At 37.1% G+C, this 27,706-nt stretch overlaps 1 protein-coding gene across 1 annotated transcript in view; it reads right to left on the minus strand.

Annotated features, from left to right (window-relative positions):
- Positions 1–27,706, minus strand: part of LOC138160368 (metabotropic glutamate receptor 8-like) — a 759,152-nt gene that overhangs the window by 398,283 nt on the left and 333,163 nt on the right. The gene's annotated exons all lie outside the window — the stretch shown is intronic.

The following is a 27,706-nucleotide window of genomic DNA, read 5'->3' on the forward strand; positions in this document are numbered from 1 at the left end:
AAGAGAGAAGGGACTAGAAAAATGGGAACAAACAAATCTGATCAGCTAAATTCTGTCAAGTAATCAGTTATTTTTAAAACAACCATTTGAAGTCAAAGAACCACCTATGAACCAGACTTCAAAAAAAAAAACCCTCAATGTTTCTCAGAATTAAATTCATTCATTTGTGTGAATAAATGTTCCAGGATAAAAATACTAAAGAATCCAGTTAAAGCGACAAAGTCAAAACACATAGAGGATTCCTGTAATAATAGACCTTCCAGAGGGGTTGCTAGGTGGAGCAGTGAATAGAGTACTGGCCCTGGAGTCAGGAGGACCTGCATTCATATCCGGTCTCAGACACTTAACACAAAACTAGACGTGTGACCTCGGGCAAGTCACTTAACCCCAATTGCCCTACCTTCCCCTTCCAAAAAAGCAAAAACTATAAAAAAATAATAGACCTTCCACATTACGCAAAAAAAGAGGTGTGCTACAATACTATTTACATGGAAGGAATATGTTTTGGCCCATAATATAACTAAATATATGCTATAACAGACAATAGATGAAAAGAGCTTCTCTAATTTTCAGATGATGCCATTTCTGCTCAGAATTTGTTCATGGAAATTTATGAAAAATATATCATATGAAGGCAGTATTGAATAGTGGATAGAGAGATAGGATCAAAGTCAGGAAGACCTAACTTTCCTTTCCCTAGTAAATGGTCCTCACCAGGAGTACCAAGAGTTGTAAACACTAATGATTGCAGTTTTGTCTCCCTTCTCCAAAAAAACGAAAAACATTATTGCCTAAGTGATAGTAATTCAACTATACCCACTATAGACTAAGCACTGTAATAAAGATAAAAAAGCAGAACAAAACAAACAAAAACAAAAAACCACTCCCTCTCCTCAAGAAGCTTATAGTAAATTAGGAGAAAAAGACTCAATAAACCAAGTTACTTCAAGAGGGAAAGAGAAGAAATGGGGAAGTGGAATACTAGGGGAGAAGTTAGGAAAGGTTTGGTGGCAGGTGGCAGGTAAGTTGTACTCTGAAGAAGGCTGGGGATTCTTTGGATTGGAGGAAAGGAGAGTCATTGACCCAGGATAGGAAATGTCCTGCATGAGGAACCATCAAAGAAACCCACTAGTATCATAAAACTTCATTAATTAGGACCTAAGTAATTCAAAAGTTATAAGTCAGAAAAGGAATAGGTTGATGTTTTTCTTTAACATTTATATGCAAAAAAGGACTTTACTTAATACTCATACAGGAATGTTCACACATTCATTCATTCGACAACCATTCACTCATGACCTACTATTTGCACTAGGTATGAAGCATTCATTATTAGCCTCCTTCAGGGAGGCATTGTGGGTTAGGGAATAGAGAACTTGCCTCACAGTCAAGAAGGTCTGGGATCAATCATTCCCTTTGATGTATTTTAGCTGTTTGACCCTAAGAAAGTCACCTAACCTCTTGCTGTCTCCTGGCAAAGCAGATGCATTTCTACATTTGTTGCATGCAGAAATTTATTCATTTAGCTCAGTCTAGAACCACATTCCTGTTGTTCTCTTGGTATCTTCATGCCTTGCTGCCTCTGGTGTACCCCACACTCCTTCCAAGCCTCATTCTGGGAACATTAATCAATAAACATTAACATTCCTGGAAAGGGTTCATCAGTCAATGGCCCTTTGATTCTATCCACCACCCCTGTGACTTTTCAGGCCAAAACACCTCTCCCTACCAGCCACTCCTATGTATGTATTGTCTTCCCTTATTAGAATGTTAACTCCTTCCAGAAAAAGAACAATGTACTCAGTAACAACATGGTAAAGAGAAATAACTTTGAAAAACTCAAGAACTCGAAGCAATGATATTGCCAACCACCATTCCAGAGGACTACTGATGAAGTATGTTTCCATCTCCTCACAGGGGGTGATCCAGTTGGGTTGCAGAAGAGGACAAATGTCAAGAGAATTGCCTCCCCAGAAGTTACTCTACTAATGACATCACAAATATGTCCCATAAAAAATAGAGCAAAGTATCAATAAGATATTAATGAAGGAATCTTACACATTCAACAATTCAAGTAAATAATTGTTAAATATCTACTGTCTGTCAGGCACTAAGCCAGCTGGTTGGGAAAAATACAAAGGTAATGAAGCATGATCCTAATCTCAAGGAACTTATAACCACCCTACCATCCCCGCATACACATGCCTAGATTTCAAAAGATATTACATTGAGAAGGGAGGTACAAAGCACTAGGGAAAATGAGGGTGGCAAGCACTTGAATTCTAAACCTTGGAGTCTTATTTGTAAAAATGGCCTAGATAGTCTCCAAGGTCCTTCCAACTCTAAATCCATGTTCTGATGATCAGGCTCTGTCAATACTACCTAAGTGATTCTAGGCAAAGCTAGGATTTGCTTCTTTCTCTGAAAAATGTTCAGGTGTTCCAGATGAAGAGGACCATACACATAAAGACAAGAAGTCTCATACATGAAAGGCAGAAAATTGTTTGGGGTTTTTTTTAAGTTGGCCTCAGGGCCAAGTTCCAGCCCTGCCCATATTGCAGTGTGATGATGGCAAGTTATTCAATCTGGTTTCTGAAACAACTTTGTAAGACTATAAATTGCAAAGGAAGGTGCCAGTCTGAATTTGGTAGAGAGAATTTCTTTCCAGAATTTTTTAAAAATTTTTTAATTAATAACAACAACAATAAAATGATGATGATGATAGATATCAATCCAAATTAAGAAAATTTTGCTATAATATGATTATGTATGTGTAGGATACTTGTATTCTTGAATTCATGCACTTAGTTGTCAGAAATAACTTTGTTAAAATCATATTCTCTGCTGCACAATGGGAATATTGCAATTTATTCCATCTCCACTCCAAAAAGCCATATGATCCTTCCTCTGCCTCACCAACTCCACATGCAAACCTATTTCTGAAAAAAAGGCAAAATGTAATGTAAGGAAACCCAAATGAGAAGTGAAATCTAAGTCCACTAGATCTCCATGGAAAAACAAAAAAAAAAGAATGAGGAATGAAAAAGATATGAGATTTCTTTTAACTCTTTGCCTTGTCTATTTTAAAGAAATAGGAAAAGATAGAAGCAGTTCCAGCTGAATCTTCAAGTATCTCTTCCCTTACATCATGGAATTTTTCAAGAAAATTTAGACATAAGAAGGCATGAACTCAGCTATTCCATGAAGCCTGGTGGAAGATATCAAAGATCTGTTGCCAGAATGATGGCTATACAAGTTAGGACTATCTGCAGGATGCTTTAACTAACTCCCTTGGTTTTTCAAAAATACTATGTCAAGCCTTCATACTGGGACCAATGCTTTCCTCTTTCTTTTTCTACTGACAATTATTTTTCCCCCATGCCTCTACATGTGCTCTTCCCCTTAGTATAAGTCAAGGTATTCTGAAAACATTCACCTTCATTTCTTTCATTCAATTCCTCAAGGCAAGAGTAGGTTCATAGTTCACAGAAAGTCCTAATTGGGTTCTAAAACAGCAGTCCTCTCTTCAAAGAGAATAACATTGCTAATAGTCAACTGGATAAGTTAAGCTAATAAATCATAATCAAGCAAAAAATAGTTCTTATGGAAATTGCCTTAAGCTCCCATGACTTTCCCATCCTGTACCTTGCATTCATAATATAGTGCGATACATTTATGTCAGTCCATAAATATTCATACATTGTTAGTGTGAGCTTATAAATGTATTTGTAGATGTAAATGAACTTAATGACTACAGCTTAAGGAGCAATCCCACCATTTTTTATGTCAGTGCACACAGCAGTGTGGCCTTCAGCAGAGTAGACAGGCATAGATAGGATACCAGTTATCCATGGTCAAGTCCTTGTATGTAAATGTTAGAAAAATTTCCCTTGTTTTCCCCTCTGTGGTATTTTTCCTCATATCTCTCTATATCCACCCCTTTTTCCTTGTTTTCAGAATTAAGTTCTTCTGCCTAACTCCCAGCTCAGTTGCCTTTGTGAAATTCTGGTCTTGACTTATCTCATATATGTCCTTTCTCTCCACTCATACAACCATCACCCTGGTATAGAACCTTATCACTTCACTCCTGGGCTATTACAATCACCTTTTGGTTGGTCTCCTGACTTCAAGCCTCTCCCCACTCCAATCTGTTCATTCAACTATCAAACTGATCTTCCTAAAGCACAGATCTGACCATGTGGTCTCTCTACCCAATAAACTTCAACACCTCCCTATAACCTCCAGAATCAAATATAAGATGTTCTGTTGGACATTTAAACCCTTCATATTAGGCTTCTTTCCTCCATTCCAGTGTTGTAATTTAATCCTCCCCAATTCAGCTACATTGGCCCAGCGTCTACATGACTTTTCATAAGCTGTCTGCCATACCTAGAATATTCCTCTCCTCACCTCCACATCCTAGCTACTAGGACCTCTTCCAAGACTCATGTCAAATCTCATTTTCTCTAAGGGGCCTTTCAGACCATTATCTCCCATTGCTTTCCCTCTGAAAACACATTCCATTAACACTGCACATAACTCAGACCTGAAGTAATTTGCATGTTGTCCCTCCCCATTAGAATGTGCATTCCTTGAGGTCAGGGAGCATATTTTTGCCTTCTTTTGTATTCCCCATTCCCCACAACTACCAAGTATCACTTTATCTGCTCTTTGTCACAGATAATAGCCAGTTGCTACCCCCACCAAGCTTCCACTTCCTTATTACAATATAACATCCCTAAATGCTCCTTCAGAAATTCTAGCACAATCAAGCATGTCCCTGTCAGCTGTTTTGAGACTGATGAGTGATGAAAAGTGAAAGAAACTTCACTGGGCTATAAATTGTAGGAACTGCAGATCATTCCATCTCCTCAGCCCAAAATGCCTCAATCTCCTCATGCTATATTACATTAACATTTTTGACCCAAGAGTTTGAGCCAGTTTCCCTCCCACCCCTACAAAGAGATAACACCTTTATTTTCACAACAGGTGAGCTGAGCAGCCAGTACAAGCATTAAACTAGGAATTACACTGATCCAGTTTGTAATAGACCAGAGTATGTGATTAACCATGAGTTCTGCAATTAAAGCTGAGGATAGAAAATATTTTGACTAGACAAATTGGATGATTCAAACCATGTTAAGAAGTTGGGTGGATAGACTAGAGTCACATTGGAGATTTAAAACTGGATAAACTTTGTAGGGAGAAATGTGGATAGAGTTTTTTGGGCCAGAATCAGAAATAGAGAGGCATTATAGTATGGTAGAAAATATGAAATGGTCAGACCTTCCTCTGACTACAAGGATTTCCATTGCTTGAAGGAAGGCTATGGGAGGACCAGTCAGGGCCTGGTGTCTTCCATCTTCCACAAAGTGATTTCCCCCAGAACCAGAGGTCCTGCTATGTTGATTGATTTCTGGTCTCATGTGAGAAGAGGAGCCAGACCTCTCTCTTTTGTCTTATCTGAAATCATGATTACTACCCCTGCTTTTTCTTTTACTTCAGATAAAGCATAACAGATTGTGCTCTAGTCCCTTATTTTAACTCTTTGTGTGTCTTTGTGTTTCAAATGTGTTTCTTACAAACAAAATATTATTGGATTCTGATCTAGTCTGGTATCTCCATTTTATAAGTGAGTTCATCCCATTCACATTCACAGTTATGATTACTATGTATTTCCCTCCATCCAATTTTATTGTTTATCCTTCTCTCTCTTTATCTTATCCCCTCTCTAAAATCTGTCTTGATTCTGATGACTGCCATCCCTTATCCACCCTCCCTTTTATCACCCAGCCCCCCTTTCTCTTATCCCTTTCCCCTACTACTTCCTTGTTGGGTAAGATAGATTTCAATACCCAGTTGAGTATGTGTACATATTTTTCCCTCTTTGAATCAATTTAGATGAGAGTGAGGTTCAGGTACAGGCTGCCTCCCCCCAACCATTTTCCCCTCCACTATAAAAGCTCTTCCCCTAGCACCTCTTTAATGTGAGATAAATTTTCCCATTTTTATTTTCCCTTTTTTCTTCAACTAAGATATCCCTCTTTCTCACCAATCTATTTTTTTTTACATCATTTCAACATAATTGGCCGTCTACCAACAACCTGGGTCTATGTAGAATCCTTCTAACTGCGCTAATAATAAAAAAATTCTTAGAAGTCACATGTATCATCTTCCCATATAGAAAAGTAAACAGTATAACCTTATAGAGTCCCTTATAATTTCTCTTTCATAATGACTTTTTATTCATCTTGTATTTCAAAGTCAAATTTTCTAATCAGCTGTGGTCTTTCCATTAAGGATTGCTCAAAAGTTCTCTATTTCATTAAATATCCATTTTTCCCTTAAAGGGTTTTACTCATTTTGGCTGTATAGGTTAATCCTGGTTGTATTTCCAGGTCTTTTGTCTTCTGGAATATCATATCCCAAGTCCTCTACTCCTTTAATGTGATAGCCACTAAATCTTGTGTGTTTTTGACTGTTGCCCCGTGGTATTTGAATGATTTCCTTCTGGCTACTTGAAATATTTTCTCTTTGATCTGAGAGCTCTGGAATCTGGCTATGATGCTCATGGACATTTTCAATTGTGGATTTCTTTCAGTTATTGCTCAGTGGTTCTTTCATTTTCTATTTTACCCTTTGGTTCTAGGTGGATATTGGGATAGTTTTCCTTGATAATTTCTTGAAATATTATTTCTAGGATCTTTCTTTGATGATGGCTTTCAGGAGGTCCAATAATTATTAAATTACTTCTCCTTGATCTATTTTCTAGGTCAGTTGTTTTTCCTATGAGATATTTCACATTTTCTTTTCATTTGTTACTCTTTTGACTTCATTTTGTTGTTTCTTAATGTCTCATGAAGTCATTTTCTTCCACTTGCCCAATTCTAATTTGTAAGGAATTATTTTCTTCTGTGAGCTTTTGTCTCTCTTTTTCCATTTGACCAATTCTGCTCTTTAAGCTCCTTTCTTCAGTATTTTTGACTCTTCTTTTAACAAGCTGTTAATTGTCTTTTCATAATTGTCTTTCCTTGCTCTTACTTCTTCACCTAATTTTTCCCTCTACCATTCTTATTTGAGTTTGAAAATCATTCCTTAAGTCTTTCGAGAATTCTTGTTGGTTTGTGTCTAATTTATATATTTTTTTCCTTTGAAGCTTTGCTTATAGCTATTTTGACTTCAATCTCTTCTTCTGAGTTTATGTCTTGATTTTCCCTTTTACCATAGAATCTTTTTTTTATAATCAAGTTCTTTTTCATTGTTTGGTCTTTTTTCCAGCCTCTTTCCTGACTTTCAATTTATGTTAAAGTTGGGTTCTATTCACAGCATGGGTGAATGGGGTAAGGGGGTGGGAAGGTCACTGTCTCCCAAGATTTGTGCCTTTTTTCCCTGTTGTTTTCAGAGCTAGCTCTGGGGTCTGGAAGTTTTTCATGCTTTCAAAGTGTTGTGATCTGGGAAGAGGGGTGGTTGCTGCTCATTTGGCCTGTATGCTGGTCTTTACCCAGGAAGGCCCCTGATCCCTTGGGATTGCAATTGATACTGCTTCTTAAGGTTTCTGCTCCCTTGGACCAGAAGTGATACTGCTTTTCAGGGCCTCCACACCCTCCTAACCAAAAATGCTCCTTTCTACCCTGTGACCCTTAAGCAGGTAGAGGCAGTGGAGTTGCCACATACCTTCTAGTCCTGCATGCAGAGTCAGCATAGGGGCCCCCTAACTATCTATGACTTGGGAACTTCTAAAACTGCTGCTGCTTCTATCACTACTATTCAGTCCCATCACCAGTTTTGCATCTACATAGGCTCTGGGTCAACTCCATCCTCATGTCACAGGTCTCTCCTTCCAACCTCCAACAGATTGCTCTCTCTCTCATCTTCACCTGATAATTTATTTTCAATCTATCCCTGTCTGCTGACTGCATCACTACTGTCTAAAATATAACCATGTCTCCTTCATTCTCAAAAAAACCTTCACTTGATTCTTCCATTCTCACTAACAATTGTCCTATATTTTGTTTGACCTTTGTGACTAAACTCCTTGAAAAAACCATGTTCAATATGTATTTCTATTTTCACTCTTCTCATCTTTCTTTTCTTAATCCATTACAATCTGGCTTCTGACCTCATCATTACACTGAATTTGTTCTCTCCAAAGTTATCAATTATTTCTTAATTTCTCAATCCAATGGCCTTTTCTTCAATCCTCATTCTCTTTGATCTTTCTACCACCTTTGACACTGACCACTCTTGGTACTCCCCTGTAGCTTTTCAGTACACCACTCTGCCTGATTCTCCTTCCACATATCTGACCCCTCCTCAGTCTCCTTTGCTGGATCCTTATTCAGATCATACTTTCTAAACATATGTATCCCACAGGGGTCTGTCTGGGACTTTCTTCCCTCCTCTATTCTATTTCACTTGGTGATCTCATCCACTTCCATGGACTTAATTACCACCTCTCTGTTGATGATTCTCGTACCTATCTACCCTGCCCTAATCTCTTTGTTACACCTCCAACTGGCTTTCAGACATCTCAACCTGGATGTCCTCTAAATATCTTAAACTCAATGCGTCCAAAATAAAACTCATTATCTTTACCCCTCAACCCTTTTCGCCTCATACCCTCCCTGTTACTATCGAGGGTAATACTATACTCTCAATCCCTTGGGCTTGCAACCTAAGTGTTATCTTTGATTCCTCACTATTTCTCACCCTCTCTCCCCCCATATCCAAGTTGTTGCTAAGGCTGTCAATTTCAACTTTGCAACATCTCTTGAATGTATTCCTTTCTTTCTGGAACTGCCACCACTGTAGTACAGGCCCTCATCATCTTCCATGTTGATTACTGCAATAATCTAGCAGTAGATCTGTCTGCCTCAAATCTTTCCCCCACTCTAATTTATCCCTCATTCAGTCTCTAAAGTGATTTTCCTCCATTGCAGTGCTGACCATGTCACTCCTCTACTCAGTAGACTCTATTACCTCCAGGACCAAATACAAAATCATCTCATTGGCATTCAAAGTCTTTCATAACCTAGACCCCACCTACCTTTACAGTCTTCTTCTATTTTACTCTCTACCATGTATGCTGCAATTTAGGGATACTCACCTCCTTCATAAATGAGCGAGAATCTGTATCTTTCAGTTCCAGGCATTTTCTCTGATAGTCCTCCATAAATGGAATGCTCTCCCTCCTCATCTCTCCCCCCTGCCTTCCCTTATTTCCTTTACTCCCAACTAAAATCCCTTCTTCTGTAGGAATCCTTTCCCAATTCGTCTTGATTCTAGTGATTTCCCTCTCATTTACTTCCTATTTATCCTGTATGTAGTTGGTTTTTTTTTTTTTGGGGGGGGAGAATATATATATACATATATATGTTTCTTATCTCCTTCATTAAATGGAAAACTCCTTTAAAAGAGACTGTCTTTTGCCTCTTTTTATAGTCTCAGCACTTACCACAGAGCTTAGAGCATACTACATACTTAATAAATTTTAATTGGCTGACTGATGACTTAGAGTCAAGAGACACAAGTTCGAATGCTGACTAACAGTTCTTAGCTTTACTTTCTCCATCTATAAAACAGGATTAAAAATCACGTGTACCATATATCCCATAGTGTTGTATTATAAAGTGCTTGTAAATCTTCAAATGCTATCTACCTATATATGTATATGTATATGTACGTGTGTATGCATTTGTGTTATTATTAATAATATTGCCAAAGACCAAGTTAATCATAATCCAGAGAAGAGTCTGAGTATACAGGCCTGGGTTAGGGTTTAGAATTAATCAGGCATAAAGAAACAGGTGAGGCTACTCATGGTTCAGTCCCACTTTGATCAATAGGGGAGCTTTGACTTGCTCTGTTTCTGATCTAGGCTAGTTTACCCTCAGAAAGTAACCAAGTAGCACCCCCACACATACTCCTGAGGAGCTGTCATATTAATGACAAGCAGTGCAGATATCTGATAAGTTTAACCATTGCAGAAGTGGCTCAGAGTCGTGAGTTCAAGGGATCACCCAGACTCAGTCTCCCCAGTAGCTGAGATTCCAGGAGAACACCACACAACCTATTCCACTTCTCCACAGAAGTCTTCAAGGAGTGTTCTTAACATGTGTAGACAAGATCTGTCAGGTCTATGCTGCTCTTTGGTTAAAGGCAGGGTTAATGGGATCATACAATTGAAACCAGAGGAAAAAATTATTAGCTGTTTGATTTTGGACAAGTCACCTAACCCCTCTGATCCTCAGTTTTCTCAGAAGAATACAGGTTTGACCCTTCCTGCTCTAAATCTATGCTTCTAAAACAGACACCACTAAAAATTGTTAGTTCAGTCATCTACAGGGAATTAAGGCACAATATATATTTTTTTTACATTTCAATGGAAAAAATCAAACTGGTTATCTGGCATCATGTAGGCCACTAAAAATCTTCACTGGCCTGAATGCTTAATTCTCCATTCAGCTGTACTGTTATTGGAAAGATAGGACTTTATTCAGTAACTATGCCAACCATTTGTCCCTTTTGTACCATAGTTTTATAAAACTATATTTCCCAATTGGAGTCAAGGCACTTTTTCCTTTTAAGATGTTTAATTCTTTACCATCAATCAGCTTTTTAGTTTTTAAAATTTTTTGTAGCTAAGTACCAAATTCTTTGTTATACAAAACCCAGATCAAATTCTTTAATCAGCTTTTGTTCTGGTACTGTTTATTTCGCTCTGCTTTACAAATGCTGGATTTAGCCTATCCATACACACAACAGAATGGGAGAAATGATCTTGTCAGTTTGTCCTTTCCTCTCCTGAGGACAAAGATATTGTATTCCATATTTCTGAAGAAAGGGAGTAATGGGATTAGGCCATCACTGAGGACAAGAGGATGTCAGACCAAAGGAAAAACATGCAGCCCTTAGAAAGCATTGCCATCTAGTACTGGGAATTGTAATCCATTTGTGCTAAACACTTTGACTATGCTCATTATGCAAAAAATCATCAAAGCTTAGTATTTTGTGACTGTGTCTGTGCCTGCTGGGAACTATAATTAAAGCGCATTTGAGCAAATGCAATTTTATTTGGTATTAAGCAACCAAAAGTGCAGTCAACCTTACAGATAGGGCATCATTTTAGGATTACAACACAAGGCAACCAGAAATTAAATTGAGCTTATTAGGCTCTCTGTATATTTGCCATACCCACTGTTCTTAACATAAGAATCCCTAACTGATCTGTAAGGTTTTTCTGATGATTACAGAAAAATACCAACACCTCATCAGTGTAAATATTGGGAAGGGCATGACTATCATAGGTATAACTACTTCCCAAATGTCCTCTACATAGTTTGGGTTCCCTGAGCCTAAGAGAATCTCCAAAGATGAACTGAGAAGTCATATGCATTTTTTGTATTCTTATTCCCAGACTGTGCTCAGTGCCTGTCAACAAGCTTTTATTAAGTCAGTCATTTATTAATTGCCTACTATGTGCCAGGAACTAAATTACACAACACCCCTAAAAAGGGGGCAAAAATTATTCCAGTCTTTGAGAGGAACTCACATTTTAATGGGGAAGACAATCATGAAAATAACTGAGTATGTGCAAGATATCTTATATAGAGTGACTGGAAGGGAATCTCTGAAGAGTTACACCAATAGGTAGGAGGACCAGGAAAGGGGGTAGTATCTTAGCTCAATCCTGAAGGAAGCCAAAGGAAACTGAGGTGGAAGTCTGAAGGGAAAGCATTCCAAGCATGAAGGATAGCCAATACAAAGGCAGAGCACAGGAACCAGTCACATAGTTGGTGCTAAGTAAGTGCTTCTTGAAGGAAGGAAGGAAGGAATGATTCGATCAAATGCCTCTAATTCAGAGGCATTTTTTTTAATCCAGATAACCTGTTATTTCATTTTGATGGAAAAATCACTTCCAATCATTTCCAACAACTCTGTAACTCTTCTGTAAATTTTAACCTTAGAAAGCAGTTTCAGAGGAGTGGTCATAGAATCACAGAATCTCTGACTGATCCAAATTGCACTGGAAAAGGAACCCCATCACAACATGCCAAACAAATTGTTACTCAACCTTTGCTTGAATATATCCAGTGAGAGGTAACCCTCTACAACTCTCCAACCCAGGTAGCTCATTCTATTTTTTTGATCACTTTAATTGTTAGAAAGGTGTTTTGCTTTTTCTTATGCGAAACCTAAATGTTCCTTTTTATGATTTCCACCAATTTTTCTATTTCTGATACTAAACAGAAGATTAAACCCTCTTCAACAGTTCAGACTTTCAAGTATTTGAATCAAACAAGCAATTCAGTGATTACAATATTCCAGGCACCGTATTAGGTATTAGCAATTTCTAAATACCAACTGTCCCTCAAGAGACACTCAAGGAGCTTACCTTCTGCTTAAGGATGGGAACAAGATGTGCTCAAAAATAAGTAAATATATGACATATGCAGCACCCTCCCTGGTGCTATTCTCCAATTTGCACTCTCATTTGTAGGTTGGGTACTTGAAGAGTATGGATGCTTTCTAGGATTCAAGAGTATGCCCTGTGATATCAGTCTTAGAAAACTATAATTCATGAGCCCCCAGCAAGATGCTTCACATTAATGATCAGTCAGTAGATTCAATTAGCTCTTAGCAAAGACACTTATTTAAATAACATAACAAGAACAAAGGTTGACAATCCTCCCCATAAACCTAGGGCACAGCACTCTCCCACAAATACAGACCCTATCATGGGGAAATTCATTCTGATGTTAGACTATACACACAGACATACATATTTATGTATGTATATATGTATGTATGTATGTATGCATATATGTATGTGTTATGTGGATATCCTGAAAAGAAGTCACAATCTCCAAAGTACCAATACAGCCTGAGTGGCACATGCCTTTACATGTCATTTTCTATATATAAATTTACCCCTAACAAGCTGAAAATTTGCCTAAATATGGTAGGAATATTTTACCAGCATAAGTACAAAATAAATACCAAACACTGGAGGGGGTGGCACTAATAACTAGGGTAATTAGGAAAGACCATTTAAAATAGGTGGTACTAGAGCTAAACTTTGAACGCAATGAGGGGTTCCAAGAAGTAGAAGTGAAAGAGAATATCCTAGGCATAAGAATAAGTTATGCAAATGCATAGAGGATAGAATGTAGTATAAGGATTCTGTTCTCTGGGATTCAGCTGTGTCACTCCGAAGACGGCATACTCAGAACTAAACATAGTACCACATATAATGTCTGGGTTTGACAGAGCATAAGGGGAGTATTGCTCCCTTTTCCTTAGAAGCTATGCTTCTCTTGGTGCAGTCAAATATTACTTTTGCTTTTGAAGTTGCCCTATCACATTATTGATTCATATTTCTTATGAAGTCCACTAAAATCCTCAGATCATTTATCAAATTGTTGTCTAACCACATCCTCAAAATTAAGTGACTTTCCCATAATCATACAACTCATGTTTCGAAAACATTTGAACCCATGTCTTCCTCAGAAGCTAACCTTACATTCATTTTATCAGGCTACTTCTGTCAATAAGTTTTGTACACTCAAAATAAAGTAGCTAATTGACGTGTAACAAAATCTCTACCTCATTTAAGCTGTATAAACGTGAAGCAGTCAATGAGTTCCAGAAGATCTCTATCCCAGGAGCTGGTATGTGATAATAAAAAAGAACCCTAGTTTTGGAATGAAAGGATTTGAGCTGATATTCCATGTGAGATGCTTAATGCAATGTATCTACCCTCTTGGAGTTTCCATCTCTCCATCGTTAAAATGAGGAATTTGGGCTAGATGACCTCGAAGGTCCCTTCCATCACTAAGTCTGTGGTCCTCTGATTTTTTTTGGTAATTAATAACTCATGTGGATCTAATATACCTAAGGAGCAAAAAAAAGTAAAGAGCGTCAGATAAAGGACATCATCCTCTGTCAGATGCATCCTGAAGCAGGAGAAAGGGGTTTGGAGGAGAAGAGTCTTCATCATAAGATATCACTAATAAACAAAGGATATGGGGAAATTTCTTATTTTTTTACTTACAGCCCAAGATTTCTAACTATACCACAAAGAAGTAGTTTTGGTAGGATATTGAATATTCAGAATTAATTCTATCAGGAAAAATAAAATAGAATTCATTTTATCAACAGAAATTTTTAAGTAAGATTTTTTAAGGTAAATTGGTAATGCTCTAATGGAAGATTTAAGTATTATAGTCACTGTATTCTACAGAATACCAGTTCTTAAAAATTTATTTCAACTCATACATTGGAATTTTTCTTTTTTTTCTTTAGATAATGCCAATGGTTGCTCAATATATATACAGCTGATAAATGGGAAAAGGCTCTTGATTCTTTATTAGCATGTAATGCTTAAGGCTGTGATAATTTGTTTTGAAGAACCTAAGCAGGGACGAAACTAAGCAGGTGGGTGGTCTAATGAATAGATTGCTGGGCTTGAATTCAGGAAAACCCGAATTCAAATCGAATTTCAGATACTTACTGTGTGACCCTAGACAAGAGCATCCATTTCCCCAACTTCACAAATGATTATAATAATAGCACCTACCTCCCAGAATTATTGTGAGGATCAAATATGATATAAAGTGATTAGTGCACTGGCTGACACATGATAGGTGCTATACAGATGCTTCTTTCCTTCTTTTCAATAGTAATAATGGCAAAGGTTAAAAATCAGATTATGGCTAGTTCTCTAACTTTTACAGTAACCCAGATTCCACTAAAATTCTGTTATGCAACTAAAACATACTTTCATAACTTTAGTAACTAATCCTTTTGCCAATGGTTCTACATTGGATGGCTTTGTATCAGAGACTCCTAAGAAATAATTATCATGTTATAGTGAAATGACCTCAGGGCTATCCTTGCCTTTTTCCTCATCCCATATACCCATTAGGTTGGTAGGTCCTGGGGTTTTTACCTCAACATTTCTTGCATCCAACCCCTTTTCTCCACCTATCCAGATACCACATAAGGCCCTCATCACCTCACCTGAGTGCGATTGGTCTCTAAGCCTTAAGTCCCTAACCTCTGAAATGCATTCTCTCCCCCAAACTGCTGAGAAAGTGATTTTCCTAAAGCTCAATTTTGATTATGTCGCTCTCCTACTCAATAAACTCCAATCAATCCAATAAACATTTATTAAGCACCTATTATGTGCCAGGCACTGTGTATACAAAAATAAGTAAGCAAGACAGTCTCTGCCTTCAAGAATATTGTAATCTAATGGGGGAAAACATAACTGAAAGGGAAGTTGGAAAACTAGGGAAGAGGGGTAGGGTGAGACAAATATACATGCATCTTTATGGTGAGGAGATCAAGGCCTATATCCATCAAGATAAAGGCAAAAGTTTGCCAAAGCCAGATTGGTTCTGTTTGAAGTCCAAGGCTCCAGGGGGGGAAGTAGAAATGGCAGTCTGAATAGAGAAGGAATGACATAGAGATGGCTAAGTAGTGCCAATCCAGATAAAATGACTTTTTTTGCTTGTCCTTATATATAGAATTTCATCTCTTGCCTTATGCACATCCTCCTCATCTTCTCTTAAAATCCTTGATTCCATCAAGACTCAACTTAAAACCCACCTTCTACATGAAATTTCCCTTGATTCCTCCAACTGCTTATTACTCCTAAAAAACTGCCTTTTTTCTGGTTTATATTTGGCATTATACTTTGTCTCAATCAAGTGAATGTAAGTATCTTGAGAGCAGGGACTATTTCATTTTTGTCTTTGTATCCATTATATAAAATGACTGGAATAGAAGCTGGCACAAAGGCTCTTAATAAATTTTTATTGAACTGTTTAAATGTAGTGTTAGTATAATACTTTGGGAAAAATATTAAGTGCCCATATTTTATCTCTGGGGGAGAAAAAGAACAAATGACTTTGAAACTATAAAATAAAAAAATAAACTTGTTTGGGTCCCAATAAAACTTAATATTGATTTTCCAATGTGACTCAAATGACTACACACTTGGGATGCAAACCAATCTAAATCTCTGCCACCTGGATGATAAGAAATGGACAAGAAAATGGTTGTGAATAAAATGCAACAAAAAATTAATATTGTCAAATGTGTATGGTAATATATGTGACTAATGGTGCTACATCCCCCCAAACCCTTGTCTCCCTAGACTTGCCTATTTCTGTTGATGGCACCACCATTTTTCCAGTCACCCTCAAATCTTCCCTTACCTTCTCTTACCTCTAGATTCAATAAATTGCCAAATCTTGTCAATTTTACCTCTACAACATCTCTTGAATCTGTTTCCTTTTCTTCAGTTGTATGGACACTACCCTAATTCAGATTCTCCCCTGGCCTACTCAAATAGCTTACTGATTAGACTCCCTGCTTCCAGTCTGTCCCTTCCTCCAATTTGTCCTTCATGTAGATACCAAATCAATCTTTCTGGAGCCTAATCTAACCTTATTATTCACCTGATTATTAACTTTCAATGGCTCCCTATTGCAACTAGGTTAAATTCAAACACCTCAGGTTGGCATTTACAAACTTTCAAAAGCTGGATCCAGCATGCATTTTTAGATTTAATTTCATATCATGTACATTCATATAATGTACCTAATTCATATAATGTACATTCAGCCTATTTGTTCCGGGATTCAGTCTTCCAACCCTTTGCCTTAATATAGGCTACCCCTCAGGCTTAGAACACTAATCTGTTACTTAAATTCTTAACTTCATTTAAAGATCAGCTTATGTATAAACTCTTATAGGAATCCATTGCTGATTCTCCATCATTGCCCCAGGGCTTCTTCCTTCCTCAAATTACCTTGCATTAACTTATCTGTATAAATGTTCTATTTCCCCTCTCCCAAAAGAATGCAAGCTTCTTGAGGGTAGGCACTGGGTTTTGTATTCTCACATAGCAGATGCCCCCTTTATAAATTCTGGCTGAAATGAATTGAAACTAATTGGATCTAATTATGCCTTTAACACGTGTAAGCTCATTATAAAAATATTTTTCAGGTAAGAAAAGCAAAGGACTATAAATTTTTATTCAGTTCAGCCAGCTGATTGCAGAGCAAAATAAAGTATATGAGGGTAGGTTTTTTTTTTTTTTTTTAAGGGATGAGGGGGGAGGGGGAAGGGGGAAGATTACCTAAACAGAAGAACACTTCTCTTAGCATATCTTTTCTTTTTTGACCAGAGGGCCTATGTTGGAAACATTTCCTGACACAGGTATGCCTAATTATTTTAAGTACCATCATTTCTTTGGAAGGCAACCCTAGCCCCAAAGAAACAAGAATAGCAATCTGGCAGAGGTTATTTTTGATCTGATTTCCCTAAAATTCACACACCTTTTCAAGCGTCTACTTATTACACTTTTGGGGAGGTGTTTTGCTGTAACCCCACACCATACTGACTCCATGCTTTGCAGAATGCCCTACATTTCCCAGAAACACTCTTGTAGAAATAGTTGTGTGTGGTTTTAAGGTAATCAAACATGTGGTCCTTGCCTGAAGAGTAATCCATGATGGATGGTGTATCTAATTCACAAAGAAAAAGCCAGCAATATTTGGAGCAAAAACAACATTTTCCTATAGTGCAAATTAGGTTCTTTGCAAAGGCTTATCCCAAGTCACATTTTCTCTTGTGGAAAAAAAAAATAGATAAATGGTTAGCCTGCAGGAGGTGAGCCTAGTCTTTAGTAATTCCTTAGGTTATCCTCCCTTTTCCTGTCTATTTGCTTTTTAGAGAAACAATCTCCTTCCACATGAATGTATTAGCATCTCTTTGTCCTCTGTCTGCCATTATGGCCTACTTTGGGAATTTCCACATAGCCCACTTTATCTTTCTATATATAATTGTATATTCAACACATTCTCTTTGTAAAAGAAATCCCCTTTCTCCTGTTTAAATTATATGAATGGATTTAGAAAATGGTTTTCTTCTTACAGTTTGTGAGACACTCAAGGCTTTTCTAACAATTTCCTCTACCAAAGGATCCTGAAAAAGACAAACTAACTATCAGATCTTACACATAGTTCAATGCATGATATCTCTGTGTTATCTGCTTTCTTCTTGTTGCTTAGTTGTTTTTAGTCCTTGCAACACTTGGTGACCCCATTTGGAATTTTCTTTGAAAAATACTGGAGTGGTTTGCCATTTCCTTCTCCAGCTCATTTTATAGATGAGGAAACTGAGGCAAACAGTGTTAAGTGACTTGCCCAGGGCCACACAGCGAGTTAAATGTCTGAGGCCAAATTTTAACTCAGGTCAATTTCAAGCTCAATGCTCTATCCACTGTTCCACCTTCTTGGCCAACTATCTGCTTTCTAGTTTGTGTTAATGATATGAAGTTAGCTAAACTCAAACCTAGGTAACAGATACAGGTCTACCTCCTTTCCTATTTGGTGGAAATAGTTAGTGATTTCAAACATTTATCATAGACTTGAAACCAGGCTTACTTCTGAAGATACTGCTTAGAATGTAACTATTGCTGATCTTGTGACAAGGTCATCACCATAGCTCTTTGATGTACTTTATAATGAAGTGCATGGACAACTTAAAGCACAATGCAAACAATAACAATCACACCACCGACAACAAAGCCTTTCCCTAAGGGGACACACAACACAGCAGATCAAAATTACAGTCTCATGGGAAAACCTACCAGAGTAACCAGACTCCCTACAGCCACATTGATCTGCCACAAGGTCTCCTTTCGCTCTTTTGTTCTTCCTCCTGTCAGCACATTATGCCCACATAATGAACAGCTTAAAGAACACCAGCCAAGAAGCCTGGCCAACTCCCTGGCTTTAGAGACTGCCTGTAAGCAGCCTTTCAGCAAACAAGAGGATGATGCCCTCCTTAGTCCTATTGGCAGTAGCTGCCCTTTCTCCCTCTCACTGCTCAACTGCCATGCTTCACGGATTGGGGGTAAGTCATTCCAAAGCCAAATATAAATTGATTTTGTATTAACTGTTATTTGTGATCCTCCATTTCCTTCCCCACACTAATGTGGATTATTGACTATTAACTACATCATTGTACTATTTACATGTATCCATATTCAAAAAACCAATATACTATATGAGGAAGTGGCAAGAATACTGGAGAAGATGAAGTTAGGAGCAGGAACTGAACCTCACCAAATGCACTTAGAAGAAGCCATGCTGAAGGTAACATAATTTTAAGGGCACTCAGGGCACAGTGGAAAAGATCACAGATGATATTATTGACATAAGAAAATCAAGAAGGCATCAGCAAATACCAATACAAATGCCTATGTTCTTATAGCTATAAAAACTTTCCTTCACTGAATCTTCCTGGTGCATCACCATCGCATGGATCCTACCAAACTGGGAAAGTTTCACTTAGCCCTGCTAACTTTGTGTACTGCTCATGGACCAGATAACATCACCTGATCTAGACTTTGCCTCAAATGTAACATTTGGGGGGGGGTATACATTTCTTATTAACTTTCTCCTCGAGCTTACTTCTTGGCCCTCCCTTCTTAATTCTCCCTTGAAGAGATAATCAATATTCATTATTTTGTCAACATTATGCAGATAATTTCTAATTCTACATCCTTTCACTTGAGCTCTAGTACCATATTTCTATATACCTGCAGGTCATTTTCACTTGATTGATCCACCATCATTTCCAATCTGCCAATTCTTCCCTTCAAAAATCTCTTGAAATAAATGCTCATTTTCCATTCCCACAGCTTCCACTATAGTATAGACTTTCATCATCTTGCAACAGTCTCCTAATTGGATATAATGCTTCCTGATTAAACTTCCAGACTCAGACTTTGCTTTCCCAATCCCTCATGCACACTGCTACCAAACCAATATTCCTATAATATAGCCTATATTATGTTACATCCCCACTCAGGAAACTACTATGGTTCCCTATTGCCTGATAACTTAAATCTGAATTCTCATCAAATCATTCAAAATGCTCCATTATCTGGCCCCATATTATTTACATAACAATCTTCCATCATTCCCACACAAATCTGATTGTCAGATTCCTCCCCATAAATACAAATATATAATTTTTCTTAATTTTTTTCTCTTCAGAATATTTATTGGAGTGGTTTCCCTCCCCATTCTTCTTTACCTTTCCCAATGCTACCTATATTTCAAGATCCAACATATTTCCTCCCTAAAACTATTCCTAATAACTCCAGATGACATCAATCTTTTTTTTCTTATATATATATGTTCCTTTACTACACAAGTTAGCACTTCATATATAATCTTTTACTCTCCACTGATTTCATAGCTGTAAATAGGACCTCTCAATATACCTGTATGCTCTTGATCATGCCTTAAACTTCATTGATCCCCTATACACTCCCCCCATTATAACTGTGACACTCACATAAACCTTTATATATCAATAAGAATGTGTCAGTCATTAAATTCTTAATGTATATAAAGTGTCATTTCTAAAGGATAGTCTTTTTTGATCTAAGGTCAATATCATTAAAGATTGACTTCTCTGGTGGACTCAGCAGTGTCAGAGACAGACTAACCTTTAACATCATCTCATTGTATTGCTAAGATAATGCTGGACTTGTATTATTTTGTCATTGAAAGGCTCACTTCAGCATAGAGCCCTTGAATTTACATCTTGGTGCCTAAAGGAGGGTGTTGTCAAAATTTGTATATCTTTCAATATGTCCCAGAAATTCACAGGCTATCAGATAAAGAACAACCTTCAAAACCATCTGGTTCAACTCCCCTCCTTTTATGGATAAAGAAACCAAAGAGATGAATTAACATATCTAAGATCACCCAGTAGAAGCATGGGCTCAAGACTATCACAGTACTTTATATTGCATTATTCTGCCTTCCTTGTGAACCAGGATACAATGTTTGCATGTTTTATTCAGTTAAAACTTTCAAAGTCATATTCTTTCTCTGCAAAACAATTTTCCTCCCACGATTCTTTCCTCCCATATCCAAGAGAAAAGAAAGCTTTTAGAACTAATTTACTAAGTGTTATGCCATAAAAGGGAGACTTAAGAAGCATAAACAAATACTTTTAGAATACTTTGACCAATTTTTGTATACCATTTCCTAAGCCTTACCACCCACTTGAAGCCTACACTACCTTCCATAGGTCTTCATAGTTTAATGGTTTACATTCTTGTGAAAAAAGAACATGCTAAATAAAATTCAACTCTTTTCTCACTGACTTTCAGTCACCATCATCATTATTACTAGATTACATGCTTCATGAAACAGGAACCATGTCCACATATCTCCACAGGCAGTTGTACAACATACACAGAACTATAACTAGCAATTTTGAAACCCAACAAAACTACAAAAATGGTACACAGGACAGTTACACTAAATATGTTTTCACATCAACTGTGGGAGTAAAACCTCAACATTGGCCACATGGAGTTGATGTTGGGAAAGAACTGCCTGGGAGATAAGACTGAAAAATGATCCTTTAGTAGGGAGAAAAAGACTCAGGATGCTGTCACCACCAAAACCAGATCCCAAGATAATGACAGGTTACTGCTGGGGAGGCTTATCCCCAGATGTGGAAGCAATTTTCTTGTCACTTTCAATGTACTTCTATTTAACAATCCTCTTTAACCCTACCTTTTAAAAAAATATGTAGCTTCTGATTTATTAAAGTAAGCAGACAGATTATCTTATCAGAATAGGATATAAAATAAGAATCAGTACAGTGAGATTGAAGAAGGCAGGTACATAAACTTTGTGACATCTATTTTGGCTACTCAGAAATATTTTATACTTATATCTGGGTTTTGGCAATATTCAAAGTAGCTGAGTTTGCATGGGTAAGTAACTTCCTAATAAATGATTTGGTTCTTTACAAGACAGGACAGCTCTAAATAAAAAGCTGCCATAAGAAAATCTCTCTCATTCATCCTCCCATGTAGCTCTCCTGAGAGTTAGAGACTGTTCTAGACATCCTATAATAAAGCCTGCCAATACCAATAGGATCTATTCCTGTACCATTTTCCATGGCCCCAATCAAAGCCTTTCTGATGGCAGGAAAGTTTTACAAGTCTCTGACACTCTAACCATATTATTTTATCCATCTTGGGGTAAAAACCATACTTTTTTTCCAGTACAGACAAATGACCTGTATCGCCTACTTTAATGATAGGACAAGTTGTATCTAGGGTAGATGGTTTGACTACAGTTCCAAATGGAATTTTCCAGTCTTATGTGAACATGCCTTAAAAGTTAAGCCCAACAGGATAAAAAACATGCCAATTTCCTCTCAAACTCAATGTATAGCTCACTTAAGAAAACAAAATATTTTTTGAAGCTAGATACAACTAACATGCTTCAACAACTCAATGTATCTGTGATCTCATTAATGTGTGGATACCCTTCACATATTTGGATAAGCATGGTGTATGGGACAATAAGGGAAGACTAGCACTTCTGGTGTGAGGGCTCGCTAAGATCTTTTCACGGTTGCTCATCCACATTTGGTGTCCACTGATTCACCCAACTCTCCCCGGTGGCTCCAAGAAGCTGTAGCATGTACAGCAGCCTCACCCTGTAAAACCATCTTGACAAATTATCTGAACCAGTTTGAGGGTAACTAACAGGTCTCAAACACATTGATGAGCTAGGGGGATTTCTACCCCAGGAATATGAAGACTTCTCCTGGCAGAAGAGTGGATGAGAATAACTTGTTCCCATGGGTCATTAAGGCAGCTGAAGCAAGTGCCATGGAAAGCTTAGAGTTTGGTCAAACATTGAAGACACCAAGGTCTGTATCCCATGCCATCACCAGTCATCCTAACTTTTTCTTTCCCCTGGACTTCAAAGACTCTGGAAGAGTGAGGGGGATGATCTTGTGCAATTCTGCATGATTTAAATCTAATTCATGCACCAGTTAAGACATCATCTCATGATGTCATTTGTCCTTTTCAAAAATGAAGGATGAACAACAATTGGGATCACCACACACCCATCTTCTCATCCTGTGTAATTCTTGGACAAATATAGGGGCCATTCCAAAATGTGGAAAACTTTCTTCTATGTCTCAATATTCTATGGACAATGTTGTAACACCTAGATAACAATTCATGACTACTCAGTCTCACTAAATGATTTGATCATGTAGAATGTAAGGTCCTTCAACATAAGGGATTGTTTCATTCTTTGTAGTTATTTATATACCCAGTGCCTTGCACATATGAGTTGACTGTTGATTAATCAGAATCTCCTGGATATTGTTTATGGCAATTACTTAACAAAGCCATAGAGTGAAGTAACATGCTAATCCCTTTCTTGCTTTCAGAGTACAAATTATTTTTCTCTGAAATAATTTTCAGTCATGTCTGTCTCTCTGTGACTACATTTGGAGTTTTCTTGGCCAAGATATTGGGACTGTTGGCCATTTCCTTCTCCAGCTCATTTTACAGATGAGGAAACTGAGGCAAACAAGGTTAAGTGACTTGCCCAGGGTCACAGAACTAGTAAATGTCAGAAGCTAGATTTGAACTCAGGAAGATGAATCTTCCTAACTAACTCTAGTCCTAGCATCTACAAGCTGCCATAATTAATAGTAATATTTCCTCAATTGATATAGCACTTTACAAAGTACTTTCACAACCACTGTTTCATTTCAGCCCCCTAATTATGCTACTGGGAGAGTTGGAGGTAGTGGGGATTATTATCTCCATTTTACAAATGAGGCAACAAAAGATGGTTGCTTGCTCGTTATATAGCTGGTAATCAATTAACAAGTATTTATTAAGCACCTACTATGTGTTAGGCACTGAGACTACAGAGACAAAAATAAAGCAAGACTTTTCCTTTAGGAGCTTACATTCAATTGGGGGAGACAAAATGTATACATATAAGAAGATACACAAAAGTAGGTGCAAAATTAATAAAAAGTAATGCAGGGAGAATAAGACACTCACAGCTGAGGGATGAGGAGGATCAGGAAGAGTCCTCATATAAAAATTGCCATTTGAGCCAAGTTTTGAAAAATAAAAAAAGACAAATAGGGATACTAAGAGAACAACATGAGGATGAAATGAATTCCAAGCACGGTGGGGTAACCTATGCAAAGAATGGAGATGGGAAATAGAAATGCCATGTATAAAAAACACAAGATGGACCATTTCTTTAAGTCCTAGTTTGGGATAGAACCATCTCTTGATAACAGATCTTATATTTCTGTGCCCATGGATCTCTCCACTGTACCCAAGGGCATCCATTTAGAGGTTATTGTGTTATTAAATAGGAATGTTATTAAATAGAAATATGCATGCTTATTACACAGCAATTACACAAAAGAGATTCTTTATTATTCTCCTCTATATTATTATATATGATATTCTCCTGAATTATATCATTCTTGATGTGTAGAATAAGTTCAAAGATGTTTAAAGGCATCCAAAGTTATTTTTTCTGTTTTTTACATTTGTATCATTTTTCTATTATAATGAATGTACCATGCTCAAGGCAGAAGTAATATTCTCTTTCTGCTTTGTTATTGGGAAGACTTAAAAAATATTTCAAGGCTCTGATTCTTCAAGAGAGAATGTATGTGTCTTTGAATTCAGTCAGAAAAATAATGATCAGGACAAAGGCAGTCAATACTGGACAACCTCCAAAAAGTGGGCTGGAGAAATTCCCATGAAGCTCTGCCACATTACACAGAATTTCTAGCAGCTATAGGACAAGACTATTTGCTACTCTGACCTAGAAAAGAAAAAGTACAACAAATTTTCCCATAGGGCACCAGACAAATACTGGATTGTCTTTTGAGATTGGTCACCCCCTAAATTCCTTTGGATTTTGATGATTAGCTTTGAAATTAATTCCATTCTAAAAGTCTTGCTGTCAGTATAGTGTAGGAAGTATAATACATTTTTTCTGCACTGGATGTTGGAAAGGATTTTGATAGCTTCATGTGCTTATTGTAGCTGTTTGATCCATTGTCTGAGATTTGAGCCTCAGCTCTCACTACACGGCTTGCCTTTCTTTCCTTAGAAAAATCGGTAGTACCATAAACAGAAATACTTGATGTGTGCCAAGTTGTTTTTAGAAGAAAATATAGGGGGAGAAAAATTTATCTGTGTAATTCCTCTAAGAGAGCACTCAAAAAAATGGCCAAAGAAGGAAAGAGACCCAAAGTCTAATATCTGTAAAAATTCATTTTTTTTTATTTCTAATGGGAGTATGGAGAAGCAGGAGATAAGCATTTATTGTGCCCACTGTGCTAAGCATTTTATATCATCTCATTTGTTCCTCACAACAACCCTGAGATAAATGTTGTTATTATCTCCATTTTGCAGTTGAGGAAGCCAAAACAGGCAGAGGTTAAGTGATTTCGTTCAGTGTCACATAAATAATAAGTTTTTGGTGCTGAATTTGAGCCCAGGTCTTTCTGACTCAAGGTCCAATGCTCTCTCTACTGTAACTCCTAGCTAGTAAGGAAAGGATTTTAATTAGAATCCATTTGCTCTGCCACTACCTGTTGTAAATACCTCCTCATTTCTCACCTGGCTTTTCTTCTTTGAAACTTCTTTGACTAACATCACCATGCCCTCAAGTTTGGTACCTTCTCTTCCCTTCCCAGTTCAGTTCTTCAGATTCTTTTTTTGTTTTGTCTTCCTCTAAGGGCAGTAACTCTTTCTTTTTTTGGTATTTGTATCTTATCACTTAGCACAGTGTCTGTGTGTGTGTGTGTGTATATATATATGTATATATATATATATATATATATATATATATATATATATATATATATAGTAGACACTTAAGAAATGTAGCAGCAGAAGCAGCAGCAGCAGTAGTAGTAGTAGTATTTGCAGTATTTGCACTAGTAATGTAGACAGTGGACAAATCACTTCACCACTCTAGATATTAGATGGGTCATCCTTAAATGTGAGGTTTAGTCTTTCAAAGCTCTTTTTTTATGATGGTGTGGTTATTGGATAAGTTATTGCCCTGGTTCTGTTTACTCTGAATCAGTTCCTACAAAACTTCCCAGATTTCTCCAAAACCATTCCTTCCATCATTTCTTACAGCATGGTAGTATTTATTACAATCATAAACCATAATTTGCTCATCTATTCCCTAACAGATGACAACTCTGATCAATTCAGTGATCAACCATGATTTCAATGATGAAGGAACTATGATAAAAATGCCACCTACCTCCTAACAGAGAAGGGATAGGCTCAAGATTCAAAATAAGTCATACATTTATGCTTATGTGTAATTGTGACAGATTTTTTGTTCTGTTTTTAATGGAAAGCAATGGGAGGAAAAGAAAATAAATGCTTCTTAATTGACAAAAAATTAAAAAATGAAAGGATGGACAAAAAGATCTTTCAGCTTTAAAATTCGGGGATCCCATGAAATTATTTTCTGGATAGAACTTCTAAATTTAGCAAATTGATTGCTTTTGGGTTAGGGTCATTATTAATACCCAGCAGATTAGCAAATTTCACTTTTGAATAATGAGACCTTTCGAAGTTTCTCATTATTGGATGACTGAGATATGGTTTTCTTGATTATTCAAAATCATAAATCTTAAACTAGAAGGGATTCTAGGGGCCATATATTACAATCTCTTCATTTCACAGATGAGGAAATTGAGTCCCAGAGGGATCATTGGACTAGATAACTTACCTAAGGTCACATAGATAGTTAGGATTCAAATATAGGTCCTTAGGTTTCCATCAACCATAGCCCAGTTGCCTCATTGAAGTAAATAAAATGCTATGGGTAAATAGCACAGCAACCAATGAGTTAAATTCTACTTTGGAAGGAATTACAAGAGAGTACCAGAGTACTCACATAAAAGTAACTGGTTTCTTCATTCTCTTAGTGGGAGTGAGCAACCATTTCAAATTTATAATTAGCAAGATTGTCTGGATTTATTTGTGACTTGTAGAAAATGGATACAAGGGAGGGGAAAAAAAAGTTAATGAATATCACACCCCCTCCTTGACATTGCTGTTTCCAGAAATGTAGGGTTTTGAACCTAAAGATGCTAAATGCTCCTGTTTGAAGGCATGCCAACCCAGCTGCAGAGAGCATTTCAGGCTAAAAGCCTAGGAAAGCACTGCAAACTACCATAGCATAGGATTTCCAACAAACACCCACAATAGGCCAGCAATTACCACCAAGCACATTTTTTTCTGCAAGGGGAAGTCACTGCTAACATCATGTCATTTTGGAGAAATGGACATCAAAACAAAATGTTGTTTCAAGAGAATACAGATACATAGGGGAAAAAACAAACAAACAAACCCACAAGCAAAAATTCTTGTTTTCCTACACTGCTCCAAACCTAGTTGGGGAAACTATCATATAATTATATGGAAAAACTCAAAGCCATCATTTGGCATTTTCTGTTACTTTAAAATAAACATAAAACATAAAACACAGTAGCCAGTAGGAACCAATAAGAATACTGACTCTTGAGTCTAGTAAAGCCTATGGACTCCTCAGAATTTTTTTAATGAATAAAACAAAATACAAAGAATTGTAAAAGAAACCAATCATATAGAATTATAGTTATTAAAATATATATAGTTTCAAAAATCACAAACAACAGGTTAAGAATACCTGTTCTTTACCCTCTCCTTCAGTGATCTCAGCAATCCACTTAATAAAGATAACTCCAATCTCTCTCTCTCTCTCTCTCTCTCTCTCTCTCTCTCTCTCTCTCT

Source organism: Petaurus breviceps, unplaced genomic scaffold (assembly GCF_028583685.1).
Source record: "Petaurus breviceps papuanus isolate PSGF00001 unplaced genomic scaffold, PetGlider_PUasm1.0 181, whole genome shotgun sequence".
In the NCBI taxonomy this organism is placed as follows: Eukaryota; Metazoa; Chordata; class Mammalia; order Diprotodontia; family Petauridae; genus Petaurus; species Petaurus breviceps.